Raw genomic sequence first — 16,369 nt, 5'->3', positions numbered from 1 at the left:
TTGAAAACAACATGTTCAAGTGTTTTCGCTATGAATGGGCATGTTGTAGAATTGCTGGAGAGGAGAAGTTTCGATACTTCTGCCTCAGTGAGGGGACAGTAGAAGAAGAGGGGAGTTTTAACAGTGCATGTGGTTGATTTGAACTTCACACACATCACTCAAACATAACAGGAAGCAGGAAACACGTGACTTCAGAGAAAGAGAAACTGAGGTGTAATTGAGCTGTTGTGTGTTCGTGTCTCTGTATTCTCTGTATTGCAGTAAAATGGCAGAGGCCAGAGTTTCTCAGGATGAGTTCTTGTGTCCAGTGTGTCTGGATCTCCTGAAGGATCCAGTGACCACTTCCTGTGGACACAGTTACTGTAAGAGCTGTATTACAGACTGCTGGGATCAGGAGGATCAGATGAGAGTCTACTGCTGCCCTCAGTGCAGACAGACCTTCAGTCCAAGACCTGCTTTAGCTAGAAACACCATGCTGGCTGAAGTGGTGGAGAAACTGAAGAAGACCAAACTTCCTGCTGACTGTGACGCTGGAGCTGGAGATGTGGAGTGTGACGTCTGTACTGGAAGAAAATACAAAGCTGTCAAGTCCTGTCTGGTGTGTCTGAACTCTTACTGTCAGAATCACCTTGAACAACATGAGAGTTTCTTTAAAGGAAAGAGACACAAAGTAACGGATGCCACTGGACGACTGCAGGAGATGATCTGCCAGAAACATGATAAGACCCTTGAGGTTTTCTGTCGCACTGTGTGCTGTGTATGGATGAACATAAAAACCATAACATTGTATCAGCTGCAGAACAGAGGACAGAGAAACAGGTATTTAAAACTAGACACTGATAACATATTGTTGACAATCGTTTCATGTGTGTTTATATCGGCACCCATATTAACAGCTTACAGCATTCACACTGAACACCACAGCGGAAATGAACAGCAGCTGCAAGAAGAGTTCCACTGTTTGCTGAAAATACACCGTGAACCTTTATCAACAGATCCAATAAGCCTTGATTAAGCAACATCATAATATAATAGTGTGAACTATTCAACCATTCTTTGACAAAATATATACCTGCATCAGTCAAAATGCAAATAAAATGCAGTGACAGACAAGTTTCTTGACTGAATCTGGATGATTTCAGTCATTTATCGCTTTACATTGTTCATTTATTTTCAGTGTAGAGCTGCAGCTTAATTACACAGAAACACTGTCAGTGTGAAGCGCTACGTCTATGTCAGTTTCACTTTTACGATACATAAGCTTAAAGTGAAACAGGCCTAAATCGTCAAATACGTTTGAACCTTCAGCCATTAGTTATCAGCTCCACTTTTACTGGATTCATCTGTTCACATGATGATTTAGTGGCAGTAGTTTTCTGTGACATTCACTATCATCTGTTTGTCCTGCAGAAGCAGCTGAAGGAGACGCAGAAGACGTTCCAGCAGAGAATCCAGCAGAGAGAGAAAGATGTTCAGCAGCTGAGAGAGGCTGTGGAGTCTCATAAGGTGAGTCTGGAGAAGAAGAGAAGTTTGTCTCAGTCTCAGTTCAGACTCTCTTGTCTCTTTCAGTCCCACTGAAGCCTGAATCACTGTGTGTCCTAACAGCGCTCTGCACAGACAGCAGTGGAGGACAGTGAGAGGGTCTTTACTGAGCTCATCCGCTCCATTGAGAGAAGCCGCTCTGAGCTGATACGGCTGATCAGAGATCAGGAAAAGCGAGCAGTGAGTCGAGCTGAAGGACGACTGGAGCGACTGCAGCAGGAGATCAATGATCTGAGGAGGAGAGACGCTGAGCTGGAGCAGCTTTCACACACACAGGATCACATCCAGTTCCTGCAGGTAACAGAGATCTAGAAGAACAGGGTCATAGTGGACTTGAGTCAGATCCTGCTGTCACTAACTTCTCTAAAGTTATAAATAATGGTCAATCTAATCATAGCCTTTGAGCTGCTTTTCCTGAAAAAATCTACTCAACCCTACAATGAGACTCCATTGATGTTCTTCAGCTGTTAGATGGACATTTATGTTCTCAGCAGATGTTTTATCATCCAAACTATTTCCTAGTAAGTTCACATAGAGTGTAAGTGTCAAATACTAGAATCTGTAGCTCTAATGTGATATAATGAATATGAGAAGAATGAAGCTGATGCTGTGAAAGTGCTGGATTGAGGTGAGTTACTAAAGATCAGTCAAATCTGATGTTGGTGCAGGTTATTGGGTGAAGTGTGGAGCTGATGAGTTTTGATTTCTGTTTTCTGTAGAGTTTCCAGTCTCTCTCAGCACCTCCTGAATCTACAGACGGAAATGATGATTTCTTCATTTCTCTTGTCTCTTTTGATGGTCTGAGAGAATCTCTCTGTCACCTGAGAGACAAACTGGAGGATTTTTGCAAAGAGGAGCTCAAGAAGATCTCAGACAGAGGTAAAGTCCTGGAGATTCATCTGCTCTCAGAAACGAGTCCATCATCATTTCATATCATGGAGAACATCATATTAGAAATGTCTTAGGAATGGATGGAGGATCATGAGAATCACACTGTTCATGTCTGTTGATTTCCACAGTCACATTCACCAACATTGTTCCCAGGACCAGGAAGGACTTCCTACAATGTAAGTCAGTAAGAAAACAAGCAGAAAAACTCACTGAGTGTGTTCATGTTCTTCCTGTAGAAGGTGAAAGAAGAGTTTTCTAATTGATGATGTAAATGATGATTTGCACAGGATATCTGGTCATCTGTACTGAGACACTGATGATACACTGAACATGAAGAGTTCAGCTACATGAAAAGATCAAACAGATTCATAATTCCTGATTCTGATGTGTTTTATCTCCATCAGATTCCCATCAGCTCACTCTGGATCTGAACACAGTGAATACTTACCTTCGTCTGTCTGAGAACAACAGAGTGATTACTGACACTGACACAGATCAGTCGTATCCCAATCATCCAGACAGATTTGATGACTCTCAGGTGTTGTGTAGAGAGAGTGTGTGTGGACGCTGTTACTGGGAGATTGAGTGGAGTGGAGATGGTGGTGTGTATATATCAGTGTCATATAAGAGCATCAGCAGAAAGGGAGAAGATGAGTGTTTGTTTGGACGTAATGATCAGTCCTGGAGTTTGTTCTGCTCTCCCTCCAGATACTCATTTGCACACAACAGCACGTGGACTGCTCTCCCTGTAGAGTCCATCAGCAGTAGAATAGGAGTGTTTGTGGATCACAGTGCAGGAACTCTGTCCTTCTACAGCGTCTCTGACACAATGAGCCTCATCCACACAGTCCACACCACATTCACTCAGCCGCTCTATCCTGGGTTTGCTTTCAGTGTTGGATCATCAGTGAAACTGTGTTGATGAATCAGAATAGACTGATGAGAGATTCTACCCATAATGCTTTGAGCTGCATGATGAATCAGTAACAGTGAGATGTTATATAGTCTCTTGTTTTGTCTTCATGACATTCATACTGCAGCTGAACTTCTGTCAGTTGAATAACATGTCAGAATAAATGTGTAATAAATCCTCATATAGACAGTAAGAATCAAAATGAACTAAATTCAAATGATCACACAGTCAATAAATCATTTTCATTATTGAATTTATGTAGCTCTGGCCATTTCTTGTGTTTTGTGTTCTTCTGTCTTCTGCTGTTTTTATTGTAATTTAATTGTTAAGCATGCATTTAAATGTGAAATTTGTTTTTATTTTTAGGGTACGTCTTAATAATTAGTGTTAAAACATGTAAATGACATGAAATGTTAAGCTGTTTTAGCTGATATTATTCTACATGCAATTTTATGACATTCAACGAAAACTTGTATTTTTTTATAAATTTTTTGTCCCTTCACATTTTAAAATGCTTAACCTAAGAACAATTGTTTAGCATGGCATTTAAAAAATAAACAAATAGTTTTCTTATGTTTGTGTGAATGTGTGTGTGTACTGGTATTCCCTATATTATATTATATTATATTATATATATGTCCCACATATATAACAATACCAGTTAATTTTGACCTTATGGGGTCTCCATAAGGAAAAAAGCTTATAAATCACACAAAATTAGGTGTGTTGAAAATCTAAAATGCTTGCTTTTTTTCAACAACCCCAACGGCTCCCTTACGAAAAAGAAGTTTATTCAAGTGTGTTATTACACATCTTCTGTACAGAATTTCCTAAACACAAGTAAGGAAGAAACTGAAACAACAGATGCTTCCACATGTAATCTAACACAATCATCAGACGTAAAACAGCATCAAAACCATAGATATGGAAAACTGTGGAACGTTATGAAATAAAATGTCCACCCATGAAGAGGTAATAATGACTGTCAAGCTTTGGGGTGTTGATCAACTCCATCTATGTTTTGATTATCATGATTTTTTTTTTTTTTTTTTTTTTTTTTAATGTTGATTATTTATTTATGAAACTTACCCACATTCAAGTGTTTATTAAAAAAAAGAATATGTTTTTGTTTACAAACAGATACCATGTTCTTTCTTTTGATATTTCGTATGTTCAGATATAACAAAATATATACAAATAAATACCTAAATAGGGACATAGTAGTATACTTAAAATATGTTGTAAAATTCACTTAAAGAAAACTTACAAGTATACTTGCAGTATTAAACTACTAAACTAGTAATTTACTGACACTATACTTCAAATTGTACTAAAAATGCATATAAAAGTATTTCACTAGTAAAGTATCAGTATACTTATAAGTTTACTTTTAGTATAGGGTAGACCAGGTACAGTTGCCTGCGCAACAATTCTGATCTGTGATATTTGCTTCACACATGCGATTTAGCACCCTCTTCGATCGTGGGAAATTTTAGGTACATGCACTTGTCCAGTCCTAAGATATCAGCGAAACGTACATTTTACACTTCACCATGTCCCTTCTTGAATAGCTTCTCATCCTTACATGACTGTTAAAGTTAACTTATCTTTTCGTAAACCTTAACCTGTGCTCTAAAAACTGACATATTGCATGTCTTTGTGTCATGCAAGATCATCGTAAAATCTACAGAAATGTTTGAGGTGGTCAGTGGGGTACAGTTGAGACGCATAATTTTGAATTAGATTGTAAACTTGTCCATTTCTTTTGGAGTGCAGTGCACTTATGCAGTTCTGAGCGGCTGTGATATCTGTTACGTCGCGATGTTGTGTCGTGTCTGGTGTGGTCAGTCAAATTGCTTGTTACTGGAATCTTGTGTCGTGTGTACTTAGGACGCGGTGTAAATGATAACAGCAATATGTTGTTTAACCATGCAAAGCCACATGTCCTATTCATCATGTTTATGTTTTTGTCTGCTTGACAGGACCATACAAAGTTGTGTATCTTGTGTTAGAGCAGTTAAAATTGGGTGCTTTAAGTACAATTCTCTCATACTGACCACTGGATGTTCAACACAGCTTCTCAAAGAGGATTTGAGAATACGAATTGTTGCTCTCCACAAAGATGGCCAAGGCTATTAGAGGTTCAGTAACACCCTGAAACTGAGTTACACTACAGTGGTCAGGGTCATACAGAGGTTTTCCAAGATGGATTCCATTTGGAACAGGCCTCCCAAGGGTCGATTAACGAAGTTGAGCACTCGTTCTGTGCATCAGGTGCAGAACCTGGCTTCAAATAACAGATGCATGAGTGCTGCCAGCATTGCTTTAAGGTTGCAGAAGTAGAAGGTCAGCTTGTCAGTGCTCAGACAATACGCCACAAACTGCAACAAGTCGGTTTGCACAGGCATCATCCCAGAAGGAAGCCTCATCTGAAGCTGGCTCACAAGAAAGCCCACAAACAGTTTGCTGAAGACAACCAACAAGAGCATGAATTACTGGATCCATGTCCTGTGGTCTGATGAGACTATAAGATAAACTTGTTTGGCTCAGATGGTGTCCAGCATGTGTGGCGATGCTCTAGTGAGGAATACCAAGAAAATTGTTGGTATGGTGGTAGCATCATGGTCTGGGGCTGCATGAGTGCTGCTGGTACTGGGGAGCTGCAGTTCATTGAGGGAAACATTGAAGCAGAACATGACGCCTTCCCTCCAGAAACTAGGCCGAACGAGTTTTCCAACAAGATAACGACCTCAAACACACCACCAAAATGACAACTGCCTTGCTGAGGAAGCTGAAGATGAAGGTGATGGGGTGGCCAACTATGTCTCCAGACCTGAACCCTATTAAGCTCCTGTGGGTCATCCTCAAGCGTAAAGTGGAGAAGCAGCATGTGTCTAACGTCCAGCAGCTCCGGGATGTGATTATAGAGGAGTGGAAGAGGATCCCAACAACAACCTGTGCAGCTCTGGTCAATTGCATGCCCAGGATGATGCAGGCAGTGCCAGATAACAATGGAGCTAACACAATATATTAACACTTTGGACAAGTTCACTATTCCATTTTGACAATAATGGCTGTATGTTGAGTTATTTTCAGAGGACAGTACATATATACTGCTATACAAGCTGCACATTGACTACTCTAAAATATATCCAAGCTTCATTTCTATAGTATTGTCCCTTGAGCAGTGGTGTAAAGTATTTGAGTAAATGGACTTCGTTACTGTACTTAAGTATTTTTTTGGCTACTTTTTACTTGTACTGAGTATCAAAAATATAAGCAACTTTTACTCTCTACTCGACTACATTTTTTATGTAATATATGTACTCTTTACTCCACTACATTTGAACGTACACTTACCGTTACTCATTACATTGTGATTGTGCGCGACAAGTCGGCATCTTTTTCTGCTATGGGTAATTTCTTGAGCGGAAGAGGCGATATGGCCATCTGCAGGGTGCTGAAGCTACTGGATGCTATTTGCCTATGTGCTAAATGAGACTACTCCACATGAACGTGAACGGAATCTCTGTGCGGAATTCAAAATCCCCATGTGAGTAATGTTATAATGTACAGTAAAGATGCTATGCGTTTTCTTTTAAAGTTTCTTTCAGAGACTTTATGCCCTTTTCCATCAGCAAAAGTGAATATTTGTATGTCATCTAGGCATGGTGAATTGTCAGATGAAATAATGGATTTTTTTTTTTTTTACTATTCATTCAAAAATGTGAAACAGGAGGGATGGCACATCATTACAAATCAATGCAAATTGTTTTATCCTATATGAAACATTTATATCCCAAATAATTAGAATCTATATTTTGCTATAATCAGTTACTTTAAATAGTTTTAAACAAGATTTTAACATTAAACAACTTTAAACATTTATTTTGGAATAATAGGCTATGTGTTCTAGTATAGTGTATATAATTTGGGGCATTAGGCAAAATTTTATATACTTTTATCAGTAATGTGTGAATTCTTTTTTCTTTTCTTTTTTTGGAAACTTTGTGGAATGCTAAGATAATATATTTTAAACTGAATAAGTGCATATATGCTTAATTTTAAATGCACTAAAAATGCTTTTAAATTCATTTTTCAATTTTTAAACAGTTTTTGAGTTTGACTGAGACTGACTTGTTCTGCCATTTTGAAACATTAAGGTGTTCAATTTCATTTCTATATTAGGATATAAATAAATTCTCACAAATAAACGGTTTCTTGTTATACATATTTCTTTGTGTTCTTTGAGCCTACGTTCAGTACGAGTAAAGTACTTAAGTTCTTTTAAAATCGGATACTCTAAGACTTTTACTCAAGTCTTATTGGAATTGGTGACTTGTAACTTGTAATGGAGTAATTTTTACAGTAAGGTATCTGTACTTTTACTCAAGTATGGTTTTCGGGTACTCTTTACACCTCTGCCCTTGAGAAGATATACTAAAATTGTTTCTGAAATGTGTGGGGTGTACTCACTTTTGTGAGATACTGTACTTATGGATGTTAATAATTATTAATATTTTAGTAAATGATAAAGGAAATGTCGTATAAAAATCAGTTCTTTTCAGTCCCTAGTTTTGGCGTGGTAGCGGAAAAGGCAAAAAGTATACCAACTGTACCCAGTCTACTCTACTTGGCATACAAACTGAAAACACAGATGTAAACTGGTTGTGTACTCGAAGTTTACTACTGTTATACTTAAAGTATACTTTTATATACTAGACATTGGGCCAATATAGTTCCAAGGAGTAGTGAAATAGTACAATTAAAAGTATACTACTAGTACACCGATATTTGTATACTTACTAGATAATGTATACTTAAACATAAGCATATTTAAAAAATAAACCTGAAGGATACTTCTTTTTGGTGAGGGCCATTTAGCCTGAGGTTCATTCACACAAATGGACATGAACTCCACGGCAACACACACAGATGTGAGAGATTATGTGTGCAGTTAATGTGGCTACTTAACAAATTAATCAATAAATGCGGCTGAAATACTTATTAGAATGTGAATGACTTAATTCTGTGATCATAAACAGTGTTATGATATGAAACAACTGACTAATGATGTGTGTCCAGCAGGGGTCAGTGTGTCTCTGCTGCGCTTCAGTGTTTGGATCTCAACATCATTCTCTGTCACTCTTTAGTATTGTGAAGTATTTTTCTGACAGTTTGAGCAGCAGGTTTTCTTTGAAAGACAATGATCACTCCTGATTCCGGTAAAGACGCCGCAGTGGTTTCGGTGGAGGGAAGTGGAGGGTTTGGCTTTATTTGTGTTTGAATGAGTGGAGCTCAGCTCACTGCTGCGCCGGTCCTTATGAAAATATTTGTTGCACTTTGACTGTTTATCAGGCTAAAAATACTGCCTTTGCTTTTCATGATGTCAACGTTGCTCACACACACACACATATAACTGTGGATAAGAGCGGCAGTGTTTCATGATCGCTCATCAGAGAGAGTGTGTTTGCTGGAATAAACGGCAAGTGGGTTCATTTAGACTCACAGCAGAATCTCTTCAGTCTGTGAACACAAGCAATGGAGCTCAAAACACCACAACAAGCTGCAAAAGTGACACACAGGATCACATACGGTCCAGCACTGGCACACAATTAAACACTGACCATACACTACAGGTTTTAACAAGTTATAACAATAATAAGATAATGAAGTGATGATTGAGTCATTAGCTGCGTTTCCATTACCCTTTAAATTGCGCAAATTTCAAAAATTGAAAATAAGCCTAATGGAAAAGTGTCAATTGCGCAAAAACTCCCATATAATCACAAAAAAGTTGGTTTTTCAGGCAATTCGAAAAAGGAATATTTCGCAAAAACAGCAATGGAAATGTTTTTTTTTTTTTTTTTTCACATTTACAGGTCATATAGGATTAAATATAGGCAAAATCCCACAAAAATCCATTGCGTTGACTTATCGCAAGAGGAAAAAAAAATACGTTTAAGTCGCATAACATCGGCTAATGAAAACGCTGTCATTTCGCAATACTTTTTAATTGACATTTATAAAATACTGCCAAAGTTTTGTGGAAATCTGTAATAGAAATGTGCCTAATTGCACAAAAACTCCCATAAATTGCAAAAAAGTTGGTTTTTCAGGCAATTCGAAAAAGGAATATTTTGCAAAACAGCAATGGAAACTCTTTTTTTGCATTTACAGGACACATTCAATTAAATATAGCTAAAATCCCACAAAAATCCATTGGCATGACTTTTTACAAGAGAAAGAAATTATGTTTCAGTTGCGCAACATCGGTTAATGGAAACGCCATCATTTCGCAAAACTTTTTAATTGATATTTATAAAATAGTGCCAAAGTTTAGTGCAAATCTGTAATGGAAACGCGCCTACTAATTAAAAAATAATAATAAAATTTAATGGGACTTTAGTAGCTGCTGTTGAGAGTTAATGTTTATCTGATTGGTTTGTTGAGATTCATACACTGATCCTTGATGTCTGTGTTTGGCCGATTAGTTCACTGGTTGATGTTCTTGAGATATTTTTTAGCTTTTTGTAATAATTGATCAGCACAACACTGTTTAAGGGCACTAAATTAAGTTAATCCAAGCACATAATCCAAACATAAACACAAAACTAACATCATCTGATGCTGAAGTATTTTGGCTGCACTTTGCTTTAATAAAAAAGCTTTAAAAACTTTATTACAGCAGCCCAAAAAACAGTGTAAAGTCAAGAGTCAAGTTCATGTTTTCTAATGTTCACCATTAATGACTCATCACTTCATTATCTCATTAACTTGTTAACTTGTTCAATAGAAAGTTCCAAAAAATTTCTATTTCAAATCAATCCTGTTCGTCTGCACTTTCTATTTGTCAAATAATCATGAAAAATAAAATATATGAAAGTTTCCACAAAAATATTGTGCAGCACAAGTGTTTTCAACACTGATGATAATCAGAAATGTTTGTTGAGTAGCAAATCAGCATATTAGAATGATTTATGAAGGATCATGTGACACTGAAGACTGCAGTAATGATGCTGAAAATTCAGCTTTGATCACAGAAATCAATTACAGTTTAACAGATAGTCACATAGAAAACAGCTGTTTTAAATTCAACTAATATTTCACAGTTTTTACTGTATTTTTGATCAATTAAATGCAGCCTAGACTTTTTTTTTTTTTTGCAAAAAAAAAATTAAATAATTTTTGTCTTGTTTTGTCAACATCTTGTCTTAAGTCTTTTTTTTTTTTCTAAAAAAATTCAATCAGAATAACTGAAAAATATTTGCCAAAGGGGTCAGTTTTTCACATTTATATTTAAAAAATAGTGCAGATGACAAATTTTATACATTTATGGTTCAATTTTCAAATAACTTTTAAACTATTAACCCTTACCAGACCAAACTATAACTATTAACCCCAACCAAATATCTGCCTACTGAACACATACACACAAGTTTAAAACTCGTTAACAAACTGCTTTAATGACTGTTTCCATTTGAGAAAATCAAAGCAAACATGTGAGCATGTGAAGTGAGAGTTTACATGCGTGTTTCTGAGCACAAGCTGGAAATCAGGCGGGTTTTCTTTGCTAAGTGTTCGCGTCTATTTTTACATGTCAGACTTCATGATTGAGTGCAGAGAGAGAGAAACACTTACACACACAAACCATCTAAAATGCTGTGCAGTCTAGTAAATATGATTAAATCAGTCTTACATTACAAGCTCTACTTCTAGTTTAAATCAGTTAAACATGCTTTTGTGGTTTTTAAAACATATTCACTGCAAAAATGTAGTTATTTATCAGTATTTCTGTCTTGTTTTCCAGTACAAATAACTAAATATCCTTAATTTAAGATATATTTACCAGAGATGCAAAATGACTGAATAAAAGAGAAATTTACTTCCAGAACCAAAATTTCCAGATAATGTACTCACCCCCTTGTCATCCAAGATGTTCATGTCTGTCTTTCTTCAGTCGTAAAGAAATTATGTTTTTTGAGGAAAACATGTCATTTTCCATATAGCGGACTTCTATGGAGTTTGAACTTCCAAAATGTAGTTTAAACACAGCTTTAAAGGACTCTAAATGATCCCATCCGAGGAAGAAGGGTCTTATCTAGTGAAATGTATTTTTAATTACAAACTATATACTTTTTAACCTCAAATGCTCGTCTTGTCTTGCTCTGCCTGAATTTTTGTTTTTTCCAGTTCAAGAAAGTTAGGGTATGTTGAAAAACTCCCGTCTCATTTTCTCCCTCAACTTCAAAAATCATTTCAAAATAATCCTACATCGCTGCAGAAGTACCGACCCAGTGTTTGCAAAGTGAAGAAAGAAGAAATTAGATAAAACACTCTTAACAAAAAGACAAAACAGCGATGTAGGACGATTTTGAAGTTGAGGGAGAAAATGAGATGGAGGTTTTTTGACATACCCTAACTGTCTCTTACCGGAATACACAGAGTTCAGACAGAGCAAGACAAGATGAGCATTTGAGGTTGAAAAGCATACAAATTGTTAATGTTTTAAGAAAATAACCAATCGTTTTGCTACATAAGACCCTTCTTTCTCAGCTGGGATCATTTAGAGTCCTTTGAAGCTGCGTTTAAACTGCATTTTGGAAGTGCGCACCATAGAAGTCCACTATATGGAGAGAAATCCAGAAATGTTTTCCTCAAAAAACTACTTCTAACGACTAAAGCTACAAAGACATCAACATCTTGGATGACAAGGGAGTGAGTACATTATCTGTACATTTCTGTTCCGGAAGTGAACTCAATTTTTAAAGGATGTTAAAAAAAAAGAAATATTGAATAAAAATATCACTTTTTGTACATTCATACGACAGAATGCACTTTAACAGTTGTGATTAACTTCCTCAGATCTAGTACTGTGTGAACTCAAGACATTACGGTGTTTGTCTAATATTATTACAGATCATCTGCTCACAAACGGGAAGTTTTTCATCATGTTTTTCTCAATTATTGCTCCTCATGCAGCACGCAGACGGGAAACGACAGGAGAAATGAGAGTGTGTGAGAGAGAGAGAGAGAGAGAGGGAGGTTTCCACTGCAGCTGTGATGAATGAGGCTCTGTGCGCTGCTCACTACTGCGCATGAGTGTGTGTGTGTGTGTGTGTGTGTGTGTGTGTGTGTGTGGATGCAGGACTTTCACGAAGCACTTTAATATGTCTATAAATCCTGCACTGATGTGTCTTGATGAATCGACAGCGTGCTTAAAAGAGACAGCAGTGTGTGTGTTTTGTGTGTTTTGTGTGTTTGTGTCGGCGTTCATTTGCATGAGTGTCGGTGTGTGTTGTGTGTTTGTAAAGTGATTGGTGGCCTGTGCGGTGAAGTCGCCATGTTAGTTTTGATTGGCAAAGATGGCAGCGCTGCTTTAACTCCAGCACACACACACACACACACACACACACACACACGTCCTGCCAGCAGCGGTGGACTTGAGTTTCTGCCCAACTCAAACACATATCAAATAAACATCTCAGAGTAAATATATTAAAAGTGTTCCATTAAATATGAGTGTGATATACAGCGCTTATTAAGAGCTTAATGAACAGAGTTACATTCACACACACTGTGTTCATTATCGTAAAATCTACCGACATCTCAGGAGGCCCGTTTCAGGCTTGTTTAATGACGGGGTCAGTAACGAGCGCAGTACAGCGCCGGTGAACGCCGGTCAACACCGCAGTACACAGAGTCACATCAGTAATATATCTCACTCGCTTCATCTCAGCTTCTCCTCACGTTCTAGCTTCATTTGCTCGTCTCTAAAGCGTCCATTTGTGATCTTTGTACAAAAACTTTCACACTGGGCTTTATTTATAAAACAAATAGAATTAAAGCAATAGTTCACCCAAGAATGTAAATCTACTGAAAATCTGCTCACTCTCAGGCTATTCAAGATTAGGATGAGTTTGTTTGTTCATCAGATTTGTATAAATGTGTGATTGCATCACTGTCTCACCAATGAATCCTCTACAGTGAATGGGTGCCATCAGAATGAGTCCAAACAGCTGATAAAAGCATCACAATAATCCACAAGTAATCCACACCACTCCAGTCCATTAGTTAACATCTTGACGTTTTTAACTAAAATGGGAGTACATAATCCATAATAATGCTTCCTCCAGTAAAAAAAAAAAAAAAAAAAAAAAAAATTTGGGTGAACTATTCCTTTAATTATTGTTTAAATCGCTCTAAAGGCTGTTTCCCATGTACATTTTCTGATTCATAAAAATGTATGTATTATAAAACTTAATCTTTTAAGCACACTGATTAGATATTTCGATTACTCTACTTAGATAATGCATCTATTCAAAATAATACATACTAACTAAATCGATTCGTAATTAAATTTTACTGATAAACAAAAATGGTTGAAAAAAGCAATAGAATCCGTTTTCGTTTGTATTATTCTGAACACAAGTAATACTTGTCTGTAACGCTTGAATCAAATAACTATTGGAAATGATTAACATATACACATTTACTACCAAATCTGAGGTTTATGAAGTGTTTGTTTTACATACCAATTACTTGGATTGTGTGCTTTAATTTCACAGCAACAGCTTTGACAGGACCCTCAATTCTAACATGGCAATGCCTCTGTGTATAAGGCAAGGTTCAAATAGAAATGATTGATTCAGTCAGTGTGGAAGAACTTGACTGGTCTGCAGAAAGCAGAAAGCAAAGTCCTAATCTCAGCTGAACACCTCTGGAGTCGTTAAATGCAGACCTTGAGACAAAAACTCATCACCAAACACCAATGACTTGTACATACACTATATGGACAAAAGTATTGAGACTCTCTTCTTTAGAACAGATAAATGCACTTTCAAAACTCTGGCAACAAACATGGAAACAATTCATGTATTTAAAAATTGTATTTCCATCTCTGTTGTTGTTTTGGAAGTGTCTAAAATGACTGGATTCATATGTGCCATTGGTGTTTGGTGATGAGTTTTTGTCTCAAGGTCTGCATTTAACGACTCCAGAGGTGTTCAGCTGAGATTAGGACTTTCTGCAGACCAGTCAAGTTCTTCCACACTGACTGAATCAATCATTTCTATTTGAACCTTGCTTTATACACAGAGGCATTGCCATGTTAGAATAGAAAAGGTCCTGTCAAAGCTGTTGCTATCAAATTAGAAGCACACAATTCCCTAGAATATCATTATTTGTACTCATGGAAATGACTAATTTAGTCAAACCTGTTCATTAGAAGGGGGTGTCCCAATACTTTTGGCAGTATAGACGAACAGACGACAGATGAGCTATGATGTCACAATGAGCCTGACTGACAGATGGATTCACATTCGACTCACTTCCACAGCAGACTGATGTGAGCCAGGGAATGTGTGTGTGTGTGTGTGTGTGTGTGTGTGTGTGTGTGTGTGTGTTTCTCTTCATTTGTCACACCATGGTGGTCTTGGCAACCTGCAGTGCGACCTTTGACCTTGTCAGTGTGTGTGGAGCTCTGCCACTGAGAGCTAAATAAGCCGTACTGCCGCTATCAGCCTCATAGAGAGACGCGCACATATGGTAAAAGAATCACAGCGAGAGATGAGTGTGTGTGTGTGTGTGTGTGTGTGTGTGTGTGTGTGTGTGTGTGTGTGTGTCCAGTGGGTCAGAGAGAGAAAGTTCTGCCTCCATGTGGAACATCACACACAGTCTAACACAGAACATATATATACACTACCAGTCAAAAGTTTGGGGTCAGTACATCTTTCTTCTTCTTTTTTTTTTTGAAAGAAATTAATACTTTTATTCATCAAGGGTGTGTTAAATTGATAAAAAGTGATAGCAAATACTTACATTGTTAGAAAATATTTATATTTTGAATAAAAGCTGTTCTTTTGAGCTTTTTATTCATCAAAGAATCCTGAAGAAATATCACAATTTCTAAATAAATACTTTGCAGGGCAACTGTTGCAATATATAATCCAATATAGATCATTCTAATAATAAATCAGTATATTAGAATGATTTCTGAAGGATCATGTGACACTTAAGACTGAAGTAATGGCTGATGAAAATTCAGCTTTGCATCAGAGGAATAAATTAAATTTTAAAGTATATTACAATAGAAGCCATTATTTTATATTGTAATAACATTGCGCAATATTACAGGTTTTTTTTCTATATTTTTGATTAAATAAATGCAGCACTGATGAGCATAAGAGACTTTCTTTAAAAACTTACTGACCCCAAACTTTTGACTGGTAGTGTATATATATATTTATATATTAACTAAAGATTATTTAGGATTTTAATAATCGCTGACAAAACAAACTTGAATATAAACTGCAAATATGAAGTCTCACTCTGGTCCTCTAGTTCACAAAAACTACAGAATACAATTGAATAAATGTACACAATGCTGTACTGAAATATTATTTAAATAATGAGAATTACAAAACAAGCTCAAGAGTAAAACCTGTGGATTTTACACGATAATGAGGTTGTGTTTAACTGTCACTTAATGCAAAAGTCTTAATGGCTTTCCTTAAGCCAAATACAATAAAGAGAGATAGAGTGTGTTATGAGGCTCATATGAGCATTTCTGTGGAGGTTAATGAGAGTCTGTGTGTGTGTATTTATACCTTCTTTAAGTTGTGATTTATTCTGTTTGTTCACTGTGTAAGTCTCTGCGGCGGCTCTGAGGGCTTGAGACGCATCAGTGGAGTGTGTGTGTGTGTGTGTGTGTGTGTGTGTGTGTGTGTGTGTGTGTGTGGTTTGAGGAGCAGGCCAGTAGAGCAAGATGGAAAGTTGAGAGCGAGCGACACACACACACACACACTCACTCTCTCTCTCTCTCTCTCTCTCTGGCGGTGGGCTCCTCACAGTTATTCCAGCTTATTTGTTCAAGTGCTGAGGAAATATTAAATATCACACACTCACTAGAGACAGCCAGTAATTATCCACAGATGGAGAGCAGGAGGGCAGCGTGTGTGAGAGAGAGGTGAGAACAGATAGATAGACGCTCACATTACAAACACGCTTCAGATTGAGAGTCCG

General features: G+C 37.1%; 1 pseudogene; it reads left to right on the top strand.

Moving 5' to 3' along the window:
• Positions 1–265: 265 nt before the first annotated feature.
• On the top strand, positions 266–3,919 carry LOC141288508 (tripartite motif-containing protein 16-like; annotated as a pseudogene).
• The last annotated feature ends 12,450 nt before the right edge of the window (positions 3,920–16,369 follow it).

Source organism: Garra rufa, chromosome 16 (genome assembly GCF_049309525.1).
Source record: "Garra rufa chromosome 16, GarRuf1.0, whole genome shotgun sequence".
Classification (NCBI taxonomy): Eukaryota; Metazoa; Chordata; class Actinopteri; order Cypriniformes; family Cyprinidae; genus Garra; species Garra rufa.
Note: the sequence above shows the minus strand (reverse complement) of the source record. Positions and strands in the feature narration are given on the sequence as shown.